The sequence below is a fragment of the Octopus sinensis genome, linkage group LG2 (assembly GCF_006345805.1).
Source record: "Octopus sinensis linkage group LG2, ASM634580v1, whole genome shotgun sequence".
In the NCBI taxonomy this organism is placed as follows: domain Eukaryota; kingdom Metazoa; phylum Mollusca; class Cephalopoda; order Octopoda; family Octopodidae; genus Octopus; species Octopus sinensis.
In genome coordinates this window covers 48,115,270-48,128,797 of record NC_042998.1, presented here as the reverse complement: position 1 = coordinate 48,128,797, position 13,528 = coordinate 48,115,270, and the positions used below count along the sequence as shown (strand labels likewise).

At 40.0% G+C, this 13,528-nt stretch overlaps 1 protein-coding gene across 6 annotated transcripts in view; it reads left to right on the top strand.

The window, feature by feature from the left end:
• Positions 1–13,528, top strand: part of LOC115232566 (zinc transporter ZIP11) — a 166,291-nt gene that overhangs the window by 130,133 nt on the left and 22,630 nt on the right. The window lies entirely within an intron of this gene.

Here is a 13,528-nt window from a genome sequence, read left to right as displayed (position 1 = left end):
TTTTCTGATATACTCTGTGATTAATAGACCAAAAATAATTGTTCTACATTGGATTTACAAATTGTACCTGATTACATGTCACACTAAATGAATAACAACACATTAATCACCATTGTACTAACTGGACAATTTAGTTACCCAAGTTTTATTTTCACAGAGTGCGTAAAGAAGGTATTTGCCTGGATTTATTTAATCCTTATTTTCCTTCATCATGTGTGTGTGTGTGTGTGTGTGTGTGTGTGTGTTTGTGTGTGTGTGTGTGTGTTTGTGTGTGTTTGTGTGTGTTTGTGTGTGTGTGTAGGATGATCCGGTTCTTGACTAAAGATTGAAGGCTTCGAAAGTCCCGTCCGTGTTTTTTGTATCGTCTTCTAAATGTTTTATGTTCTTGTCCCAGTTTGTATTTTTCTACATATTTATATATATATATAGAGAGAGAGAGAGAGAGGAGTGGCTGTGTGGTTAGTAGCTTGCTAACCAACCACATGGTTCCGGGTTCAGTCCCACTGCATGGCATCTTGGGCAAGTGTCTTCTGCTATAGCCCCGGGCCGACCAATGCCTTGTGAGTGGATTTGGTAGACGGAAACTGAAAGAAGCCTGTCGTATATATGTATATATATATATATATATATATATATATATATATGTATGTGTGTGTATATGTTTGTGTATCTGTGTTTTTCCCCCTAGCATTGGTTGACTAAAGGCGATGCTCCAGCATGGCCGCAGTCAAATGACTGAAACAAGTGAAAGAGTAAAAGAGAGTAAAGAGCATATATATATATATATATATATATATATATATCGATAGAGAGAGAGGGAGAGAGAGAAGGTGAGGGCTGCATTCACACACATACAGATGTGGCCACACATGTACACACACACACAATATATATATCTATATATATTACCTTATGTTCCCACTGTTCTTCATATACTTTATCTGCCTCTGTCTGTCTCACTGTTATACACTCTCTCTCTCTCTCTCCTCCCTCTTTATCTGTCCATCCCTCTCTATCTTTCTGATTTCACAGTTATCCCCTACTCCCATCTTACTCCTGCCCCCTAATTTACTTAACATCCATGAAGAACTTTCCCACTCTTCCCATACCACCCTCCTGTCTCTCCCCCACCCTCTTCATTGTACTTTGCTTTTTACTCCCCCACCCTCACTGCGCGGCGCTATGTCTTTACTGAATGGAAAAGGGTTTCACTCTCCCTGTCTGAAAATGGGGGAAGTGGTTGATCTCTTTGAATAAAAAGGGAAGCTGAGAAGAACCTCAATGAAATGTTTTCTCCTCCCCTGCCCTGTCCTCCTTGCCTCCACACACACACACACACACACACACACACACACACACACGCGCGCGCACACATGCAAAACATATACATACACACAAACACACACACTGCTGTATTTTAGTGTTTTGTTTTTACTTTCTTTTCATTTTTTGTTTGTTTTTTTTTCACTTTTTACTACTTATTTCTTCAGTAACAGTTGTTTAGCCCTAGGTTAGTTGAGTCTTGGTCAAGCAGTCCTATGATCAAAAGCGTTTCAGCCATGACCATCTCTTTTAAGGCAAATGTGCTGCATCCAGGATTGTATTATAGGCGCAAGACATAGCTGTGTGGTAAGAAGTTTGCTTCTCAACCACATGGTTCTGGGTTCAGTTCCACTATAGCCTTGAGCGGATCAAATCCCTGTGAGTGGATTTGATAGAAAGAAACTGAAAGAAGCCCATCATGCACACACACACACACTATATATATATACGAGTAAATGGACGGTGCTGAGTTGTCAAACATTTACACCAAATTTTCTCAAAACAACATGTCCGACCGACCGTCCCATAGGCTTCCCCTTTGAGAAACACTGATTTAACCTAAATTTGAGACACCAGCCAAAGAAGAAATAAAGATAGACTTTTTTTCTATTCCAATGGAAAACGATTTTATTCACCTTATCGATTGCATTCTCACCTGGAATCGATTTTTGTAATTTATTCAAGACTTATACACGCTCTGATACCGTCGGTATCTACATATCAAATTTGAGCGTAATCGGATGGAGGATGCCCGAGATCCTAGAAGACACACAGACAAACAGAACGGATTTTATATAATAGATATATGGAGGGGGGGTGTCTTTGTGTCAATGTTTGTACCCTACCTCTGCTTGACAACTGATGTTGGTGTGTTTATGTACCTGTAACTTAGCAGTTCAGCAAAGAGACCTATAGAATAAGTACCAGGCTTAAAGAAAATGGCAAAAAATGATTCAAATACTGGAATTGATTCATTCAACTAAAAGGAAGAATTCTTCAAGGTGGTGCCCCAGCATGGCTGCAGTCTAATAACTGAAACAAGTAAAAGGTAATTGATGAAAGATAAAGATACATTTGAAACCTGTTTCTATGATTAATGGAATCCTCACTACTATTGCTCATTTAATCTCCGCATTTCCATGTGAAACAAGAACTACATAGTGACAGCATTTTGTGACTAAATGCCCTTTCTGTTGTCAACCCGTGCCTATGTTTCTTGCAAAGGACATTACTGTTCCACTGGTTTTCACAAGTGTATTGCAACTGGTTTTGATATCAACAAGGCATGTAAACATCATATACTCTCTCTCTTTTACTCTTTTACTCTTTTACTTGTTTCAGTCATTTGACTGTGGCCATGCTAGAGCACCGCCTTTAATCGAGCAACTCGACCCCGGGACTTATTCTTTTGTAAGCCCAGTACTTATTCTATCGGTCTCTTTTGCCGAACCGCTAAGCAACGGGACATAAACATACCAGCATCAGTTGTCAAGCGATGTTGTGGGGGACAAACACAGACACACAAACACACACACGCATATATATATATATATATATACATATATACGACGGGCTTCTTTCAGTTTCCGTCTACCAAATCCACTCACAAGGCTTTGGTCGGCCTGAGGCTATAGTAGAAGACACTTACCCAAGGTGCCAAGCAGTAGGACTGAACCTGGAACCATGTGGTTGGTAAACAAGTTACTTACCACACAGCCACTCCTGCACCTATCATATCACCATTTCATTCTGATGTCGACAAGTATAATTGTGGGATGTCAACATTCATGCATACATTGCACTTGGACACATGCACATGCTATGCACACACACACATGCACAGACATGTAGGTTTATGTGTATGTGGCTATGTGCAAGTATGGCTGTGTGCTTAAGAACCTCTCTTTGAAACCATATGGTTTTGGATTGTGTCTCTCTGTGTGGTTGTTGGGTAAATGTTTTCTACTAAAGCCCTGTATCAGCCAATTCCTTGAAAGTGAATTTGGTAAATGGAAACTGTGTGGAAGCCTGATGTATGTGTGTGTGTTGTTTTTGTTTCTCCAACTATTGCTTGACAACCAGTTTTTATTTGTTTATGTCTCCATAACTTAGCAGTTCAGTAAAAGAGACTGATAGAGTAAGTACCAGACTTTAAAAAATTTAATATTTGAGTTGATTTCTTCAACTAAATTCATCAAGATAATGTCCCAGCATGGCCAAAGTACTATGTTGAAACAAGTAAAAGATAATATGTGTGTGTGTGTGTATACTTATATATATATATATAGATAGATAGATAGATAGATAGATAGATAGATAGATAGATAGATATACATATATCTATATGTATATATGTACACACCACACACATACACATTCATATCTATATCTGTATATCATCATCATCATTTCACATGCTGGCACAGGATGGATGGGTTGCAAGGGTCTGAGTCATTTCTTACTGTTTCCATAAACTGCTTCTTGTATGTGTCATTTGGCTTTGTTTCTATAATTGGATGTACTTTCTGTTCCCGACCACTTTACAGAGGGTTCTGGGTACATTTTCTCAAGACACCTACACTACAGACGCTGAGTAGTCCTTGGCCAGACAAGACTAGAAGTACCTCACAACTCCATTCTTTCTCCGGTTATTTGCCATCCACTTCACAACATATACTGGATGTATTTTTATGACATAGATATTAAAGTAGTAATTCCTCACTCCATTCATGGGAGCATGATGGTGGAGGACGGAATGTTCTCTTGTGGCCTCAACACAGGAGAGAGCTTGTTTTGTACACAGTAAATAAAAAAAGGACTAGAGGGTGGTAAAAGAAGTGACCCAGAGGAGAAAGAGAGAGTGCTGGTTGGTAGAACAAGAGGAGGAAGTTAGAATGTACTCTAGTGAAGCACAAGGGTCTGATTGATGAGAATAGTATTGGTAGCACATGTGGGACTATGAACAATAAAGAGCTGCGTGAAAGAAGAAAGGTGGGGTGAGCAATAGGTAAATGATAGGGGGTGTTAAGGGTGCAAGATAAGAGTACAGCAAAAATAGGCTCCACAAGGTACAAAATAGCAATGATGATGATGGCATTGAAGATGATGATGATGATACATGATGGGCGTCTTTCAGTTTCCTTCTATCAGTTCCACTCATAAGGCTTCGGTCAACCTTGGGCTGTTGTAGAAGATTGTTACCTGTCTTATGCAGTGGGGTTGAACCCAAAACCTTGTATTTGGGAAGTTAACTTTTCCACCACACAACCATATACAAATACACAAACACTGCCCCCACCTCCACACACAAAAATAAGGAGTGGGTAGTAACTCTGTACAGTGTGCCCAATGTAAGCAATAGATGTAGAGGGATCACAGACAAGTTAGCAGTGTTTAATTATATGTCTGTTTCGGGCTTCAACCCAGGCATGAGCAACATTTTGCAAGAAGTGGGCCACATGAGACATGTCTCACCATCAGGTGGGTTGCAGGTTGCCCATGACTGGCTTAAACTCCAGTAAGATTGGTTTTTGCTTTCCATCCTGACAGAATGCAACACACTAGACACTAAGCCATACACCCCCATTACACAGACAAACACACACACACACACCACACATGGTGGAACTCGAAGAAGGTAAAATTATATGTAATAAAGTGTAGAATATTGGGTTAAAACACTCCTTGGATGGAAAAAGGTTAAAGATCTTTCCTAAGCCTGTGCACTCAACTGATACACTTCAACAATGGCTGACATCAATCCATGGGAAGCAACTCTTCTTTCCTCCTGCAATATGTTATAACTTTTCACTACATTTCATCCCAGTTTTTTTTTATCAAATTACGAGCCAACTAGGGCCATGTATACCTCCAACATATAAAAGGGCTGTGTCTCTGGCCAATAGGTTTGAAAAATTATCAATGCGGCAAAGTGCAATAGTGGGCATGAAACCTACAGGTTATATTGCATAACCTGTAATCTACTGCTCAACAGTTTATGTATATATGTATGTGTATGTTTGTGTGCATGTCTGTTATGTTTAATTCGTGTAATGTTTAAGTTTTGTACCTATATGTCTCACAATATAGCAGTTTGATTGATAAAATGGAGATTGATAAAATACTTGAGGTTAATTCAATTAACTGACCATCCCTCCAGAGTCTGTTGTCCCATGCTTATGTTAGAAATAGATGCTGCTGGTCCTCCTCCTCCTCCTCCTACTACTACTACTACTACTACTAATGCTGCTGCTGCTACTACTGCTGCTGCTGCTGCTGCTTTTGTAACAGTAAAATGACTTAATTCAATGAACCTAGTTCCCATTACATAGCAACATTGTTGATAAGTTTACAAGTTTCAGTAGATTGGAAAGAGAGTGTGAGAGAAGAAGATAAAGAAGAGAGGGTCAAACTAACAGTGGGAGAGAGAGCGAGAGAGAGAGAGAGAGAGAATTTGAAAGAAAAATATTTCTCATCTATGCCAGGATTGTAAATGCCATGAGAGGCTTTGCAAAATGTCCTAAAATTGTTTGACTAGTAATGAAACTTCAAGAGATAAATAGACGAAGAGATAGACAGCTAGAATGAGAGAGAAAGAGGGAGAAGTAAAGAGAGAGAGATAGAGAGAGAAAGAGAAAGACTAAGTCATCTGAATAAATGCAACATTTACAACAAGAACAAAAATAAAACAAAGAAAATATTTCATGTGTACATAATGGTTTATTATCTAGAATTTAAGGCTTGTGAGCTTTGCCTTATACTTGCACATACACACATGCATACACATACATGCATACACATAATACATATATGTGCATATATATATATATATATATATATATATATATGTGTATATGTGCGTGTCTATATACATACATACATATATATACACACACATATATATATATATATATATGAAATAAACATAACATACACACATATTGGCACCAGAATACATCTGTTTTTTCATGCTGGCTCGGAACTAGGCAGTGCTACTTCATAGCTTTTTCTCTCCTTCTCATTTCCTCCCTCTTATTTTCTTCGCCTCTCTCTCTCTCTCTCTCTCTCTCTCTCTCTCCCTCTCTTTTCACTCTTTCTCCGTCCCTCTTCTCTTGTTTATTTCTTCTTTATCTGCCTCTCTCTCTTTGCATTGCCCTCCCCTCAACCAGTTTCTCTCTGTCAAGTTTTAGGTCTCTTAAATCAGCTCTAACTACCTCCTTTCAGGTTTTAGTTTTTTTTTTCCCTTGGCCTACCTCTACTCTGAATACCAGCAGTCACCCCAGCTTACATACAGACACTTGTTTACCCAGTTCTCATCATTCATTCTCACCACAAGTCTTTTCTCATGCAAACAAACACTTGGTATTTTATTTTTCCTCTTTTAATTTCCCAGCCATCTTCTGTGCCCCTCTCTTTGAGGTAGCTTGTGTTTTTGTGTATATGTGTGTTATCTGATTCCATGTGTGTGTGTGTGTGTGTCTGTGTGTGCATGTGTGTTTGTCTATGCATGCGTGTATGTGTATTTCTTTTCTACAAGCAGAACAAGGTCGGTAGCAGGAAGGTAGACTTATTCAGTATGCAGACAAAATGTCGATAGAAATTCAATACTAACACAGGCAGTGCAACCAGTGGGAGTTCTAGAAATGAGGTGTAATGACACTGCAGCCAGACATGTAGACAGACAGACTGACAGACAGACAGATGGATGGTGCACCTATATTTTTAAGTACTTCAAGTCTGCCGATATAACAGAGCAGACAATCAACATAATTTCAAATGGGAAGACAATGATTTGTTCAAAGGGAATTGTTGGTTATTAGCAGTAATAAGCTATTTAACTCTTATTAAATAACTGGGCTGATCTGTCAGCAGAGCATTTCTGTGTTAGAATGAATAAAATGTTGATCTCTTCAAGAATATATGTACTTCTCTTTACTTTCTTTATTGAGATTCTATTTATCATTGTATTTTACAGAATTTTAAACAATTGCATAACCACAGGACTGTCTTAGCAGCATTGTATCCTCCCCTATTGGCAAATCAGTACACTGGACCCTTGATTGGAATTGGGACCCTAAACCCATGGTGCCCCTGGGTGAATTAATGCATTGAATCCTAGGGTATTTATTTACTTATTGACAGCAAGCCACAGCATTCCTAGATCAGAATTGGACCCCTAGATGCATGAGGCCCTGGAGTACTTATTTATTGACAACTAGTCACAGCATATATAGATCAGATTTGAACCCCTAGACACACAAGGCCTTCCCGGGAAACTGTCCAATGTGGCCATGTGTTAAGTTGGCACTGCATACACACCTCAGTTTTTTGTATCACATAAAAATGATTCCACCTTCTTTGGCATTGAAGACTAAATTATGATTTTCAACTTGACAAAACTTTCCCAAAACACTATAAACATCAAAACAAGAGTCAAAATATTGAAGTCACAGATTACAAAATTTGAAGGAAATAGTATCATGACGTGTGACTCCTCTTTGATGAAAGCAAGGAAAATAGTCATCAAAGAAATGAAAGAATGAAAAAGATAAAGAAAATAGTTTTAGAGAAACTGTACCATGATTGGATTGGTAATGCAAAGGTTAAGATTAAAGTATTTTGATGCTTTACCAAAAGCTTGCAATACCAAGCAGTAGGTGATAGCAGTGAAAACTGTAGAAACTATGGACTAAAAGTCTAACCTAACATGTTAATATGTACTGAAGCTTTTGCTTCTATGAACCTTACTAATTAAAGCTAGGAAGGGATGCAGCAGGCATTCTGACTGCATCCACATGTTGGAATTCATCCAACAATTGCAGGACAATGTAATGGAAGATCTGAGCAAGCGAATCCAGGCTTTGATAACAGAGGTGGGTGTTGGAGTCATTACCATGATGTTGACCCTGAATGAGGACCGTTGCTACGATTCATACAAGAGGCACAAAGGACAAATTCTGACAGCTGAAGCAAAAGGGAACCATTTAATGATGGCAAAAAAAACTTCAAAATAAGCCGAGGCTTCCTGCTGAGCCAGGCATGATCTGGTTCTTCTCAGATGAAAACAACTTCTGCCAGGAGCAATAGCACAGCTCCCAGAACAACAGGTGGCTTGGCTACAATCCATGTATTGTTCTTAACTGTTATACCTAGAGTACAGCCATGTAGTGTGTGCTCATTGGATTTTCATTTTCATGCAAGATGACCAAATTCATTGAGCAGAGACTGTAAGCCCATGTCTCTTCACCAATGTTGATGGTTTTCATGAAGTCTGGGTCATGGTTTGCACAGTCTAGCATGTCCCGAGGGATTTCCATGCAGAGTTGTTTCTGCTGCTCCACTGGCACCTTGGAGACAAATTTTATTAACACTCTCCACATGCACAAATCCTCCATTAAAATGGAATGCACCAGTCCTGTACATATTCCCACTTTGTGAGCAAACTCCTGGATTGTTACCAGATGATCTTCCATGATTATTTACCAAACTTTCTCAATCTACTCCTCGTTTTGTCTTGTGGATGGCCTGCGTCTCTCTCTCTCTCTCTCTCTACTGAGGCATGGCTATGTTTGAAGTGGTTGTACCACTTCTTGATCTGAGTTTTGTCCATAGTATTATAGCCAAAAGCCTGTTGAATCTTTTGGTTGGTTTGAGCTTGAGTATCGCTAAGCTTTCAGCAAAACTTGATGCAATATCTCTGCTTGATGCATTTGATCATCACCATCATCATCATCATCATCGTTTAACGTCCGCTTACCATGCTAGCATGGGTTGGACGGTTCAACTGGGGTCTGGGAAGCCCGAAGGTTGCACCATGCCAGTCAGATCTGGTAGTGTTTCTACAGCTGGATGCCCTTCCTAACGCCAACCACTCCGAGAGTGTAGTGGGTGATTTTATGTGCCACCGACACAGGTGCCAGACGAGGTTGGCGAATGGCCACGCTCGGATGGTGTTTTTTACGTGCCACCAGCACGGAGGCCAGTCAATGCGGTACTGGCTACGGCCACGTTCGGATGGTTTTCGTATGTGCCACCGGCACTGGTACCACCGGCACTGGTACCACAAAACTACAAATTCCATTGAAAATGAAAATCCATTGAGCATGCACTACGCATCTGTACTCTAGGTGTAATACCCAGGAACTGATGTGGCCAACTGGCATGAGAATTTTCACGGATGTGCAGGAAGGGTGGTGTCATCTATCACCCAAAGAATTTTGCTCACATGGTATTAGTTTTGGTGGAAAAAAAAATAAAGTTGGACACTTTGGGTAAAAGAAAAGGCATGAGAATCAGTTAATTATGATTTTTTCACACCCTTATTGCAGTGGTCCTTCAGTTTTTCTAAGCCCTGTAAAAGAACTCGGAAGGTTGGGTGCCTCCAACCAGGCCTTTCCCTATACCTTTAAAGCCAGGAACTTTTCAGTACCCCCTTGTACAGTAGAGACGATTATTATTCTTATAGATCTGCTTGGTCAGGCCTGACCTGGGGTTAATCAGCCGTGCCAATATCACCATCACACCAACCTTCACTGTTTCTATGCTGAAAAATATGTAAATAACAACAAAAAAGAGATAGCTTTGTCTCCCACTCACCAGTTGGCAGTGTTGGAAAGATGGAGAGTGGTGGGGGTCAGGCAACAGGGTGTTACTATTGGTGTTGTTGTTGTTAGTGGTGCTAGTGGTGGTGGTTGCAGTTGTAGTGCTAGTGCTTGTGGTGTTGTAATGTATGCATTATTACCATCTACTTCTCACTCTCTCCATCTGTCATGTCATGCATTTAGTATCACACTTACATACACTACTACTACTACTACTACTACTACTACTACTACTACTACTGTTGTTTGTTGTGTTTTTCGTTGTTGTTGTTGCTGCTGCTGCTGTTGCTTGAACTGCAGCCATCATCAAAGATCCTTGCTTAGTGATTATGAATGGTGATTTCAGTAGTAGTAGTAGTAGTAATGGTCGGAGGAGGAGGAGGGTAGGTGATTGATTTAGGGTTTTAAAGAAATTATAATAACTTCCCACTCCTGCTCTCTCTCTCTCTCTCTGTTATCACTTCCACCACTATTTCCTCTCCTCCTACCAAAACCTGAATGAAACCGCTTGACCTGTTAGAAATAGCTGTCAAGTCTCTCTCAAATCCTGCCTCACCATCTTCGCCCCTTCCCCGAAACTGCTGGCCTTGAGAGAAAGAGAGAGAGAGAGAGTGTGTGTGTGTGTGAGTTTTGCATGCATGTGCATTTGGTCTGCTTTGAGATACCCTGCTAGCATACTAACATCATTCTTGGTTAGCAGCAGCAGAAATTACCTGACCTAATTAGTATGTGAAAACACTTCTGTCTGTTGGTCAGTTTGTCTTTCTATCTGCCTGTCTGAGATTGTTTAGGGTGGCAGGTGAGTGAGTGTTTGTTTCATAGGTAATACATTAAAGAAACACTAAGGAATGGCGAGGAGAGACAAAGAGTTTTATATAACTTCCTTCTTGTGAGTTGTAAATATTGATTTCATAATTTTGGCACAAGGCCAACGTTTTCAAAGGTGGGATAAGTTGATTACATTGACCCCATTACTCAACTGGTACTTATTTCATCAACTCCAATAGGATGAAAGGTAAAGATGACTTTGGTGGAATTTGAACTCAGAATGTAAAGCAGGAAGAAATACCTATTTCTATTTCTTTATTACCCACAAGGGGCTAAACACAGAGGGGACAAACAAGGACAGACATAGGTATTAAGTCGATTACATCGACCCCAGTGCGTAACTGGTACTTAATTTATCGACCCCGAAAGGATGAAAGGCAAAGTCGACCTCGGCGGAATTTGAACTCACAACGTAACGCAGACGAAATACCGCTAAGCATTTCGCCCGGCGTGCTAACGTTTCTGCCAGCTTGCCGCCTTAAGAAATACCAGCGGGAAGAAATACCATTAAGCATTTTTCCAGGCATGCTAATGATTCTACCAGATTGCCACCTTAACAAGTAGAAATATTGATTTCAAATTTTGGCACAAGGCCAGCAATTTCAGGGCAGGGGATAAGTCAGTTACATCGACCCCAGTACTGAACTGGTACTTATTTCATCAACTATAAAAGGATGAAAGGTAAAGTCAACCTTGATGGAATCTGAACTCAGAATGTAAAAATGAACAAAATGCCGCTAAGCATTTTACCTGGTGTATTAACAATTCTGCCAGTTGCTACCTTAAACAGAAGTTTAATAATCTTTTCTATAAGAGGCCTGAAATTTTGTGGAAGGGGATAAGTGGATTACATCAAATACTGTACTCAGGATTTTATTGGTCCTGAAAGGATGAGAGGTAAAGTCAACCTCAATGGAATTTGAACCCAGAACGTAAAGACAAGTGAAATGTGGCTAAGCATTTTGCCTGGAGTGTAATATGCCTGTGTACCTTTTATACCATCAACTATAGGATCTGATTTTTAATACACTTCTACTAATGTTTGTACATATATATATATATATACTAGCAGTATCGCCCGGCGTTGCTCGGGTTTGTAAGGGAAATAACTATATAAGCATTTTTAGAGAGTTACTTCCTTTATAGATGCCAATTCGGGCTTTCTTAGCCATTTCTGTTTTGGTGTCTTCAAGCCATGAAGTCGTTGTTCTAAAAGAACGCTGGTCTCCTTGACAACGCATTACGACGTTGATTTCCTTACACTCCCTTCCCCACAGCTTCACGAGGGAGGGAAGAAGGGGGAGAAGCAAACACAGGTGCAGGTGTTTGAGCATGGACGCCAACTCTGCGCCATCGACACACGAAAAATTATGCATTAAAATGGAATAAAAAATGATGTTAAATTATTTTTAAAATCGTAGACTCATCGCAGACGCGCGCTAATAGCCAGACGGGCTCGATATTAATCACGACTATAAGATACCCGAATTTGGTTAAACTGCACCGCAAAATGTGGGAGGAGTTAGGAATCTAAATCGTAGGAGACAGACACTCACACAACTACAGTTTTATATATATAGATATATATATATATATATATATATATATACGTAAAAAGCACCAACTGATTGTGGCCGCTGCCAGCCTCCCCTGGCACCTGTACTGGTGGCACTTAAAAAGCACCCACTACACTCACGGAGTGGTTGGCGTTAGGAAGGGCATTCAGCTGTAGAAACACTGCCACATCAGACTGGAGCCTGGTGCAGCCTCCTGGCTTCCCAGACCCCGGTCGAACCGTCCAACCCATGCTAGCATGGAAAACGGTCGTTAAACGATGATGATGGTGATGATGATATATATATATATATATATATATATATATATATATATATATATATATATATATTATATATATATATATACACAGAGTTCCTTCAGTCACAAATGACTATGGGATTGCACCTAGAAAGTTCCCCTCCTCATGCCAGCGATGTTATCCAAGGGAAAGGCAAAGGCCTATACAGCTTGGTACCAGTAATGTCACTGCTGATCTCTACAGCTGAGTGAACTGAAACAACATGAAATAAAGTGCCTTGTTCAAGAACACAACAAACAGTCAGGTTTGGGAATCAAACTCACAACCTCATGATTGTAAGCCTGATGCTCTAACCACTGAGCCATGTGTCTTCTCAACATATACATACCAGAGTCATTATGAGAGTCTCTATAAAATTGCAATGACTAGCTAAAAATAATATCTAAATATGAAGCTCCACTGTGTTAAGAAAAGGTGGAGAAAATGTAATGCTGGATATACAAAAAAAGTGAGGATGGTCATTGCTGGAATGCGCTTGGTTATAGGTCTAGTAGATCAGAGCCGACTTAGAGAATGCTTGTGTAGGGGAGCTAAAGGTCAACGACATTCTTTATTGCCCACAAGGGGCTAAACATAGAGGGGACAAACAAGGGCAGACAAAGGGATTAAGTCGATTACATTGACCCCAGTGTGAAACTGGTACTTTATTTATCGACCCCGAAAGGATGAAAGGCAAAGTCGACCTCGGCGGAATTTGAACTCAGAACGTAACGACAGACGAAATACCCCTAAGCATTTCGCCCGGCGCGCTGTGTCTGCCAGCTCGCTGCCTTAGACAACGACACATATATACATACTTGTTGACCAGAATATCCTGGATATCATTGAACAGGCCAGCATATTTCATTGCCTTATTGGAAGAAGCAATGAATTAAATTGTGGATCTAAGTCTCAAAAATAA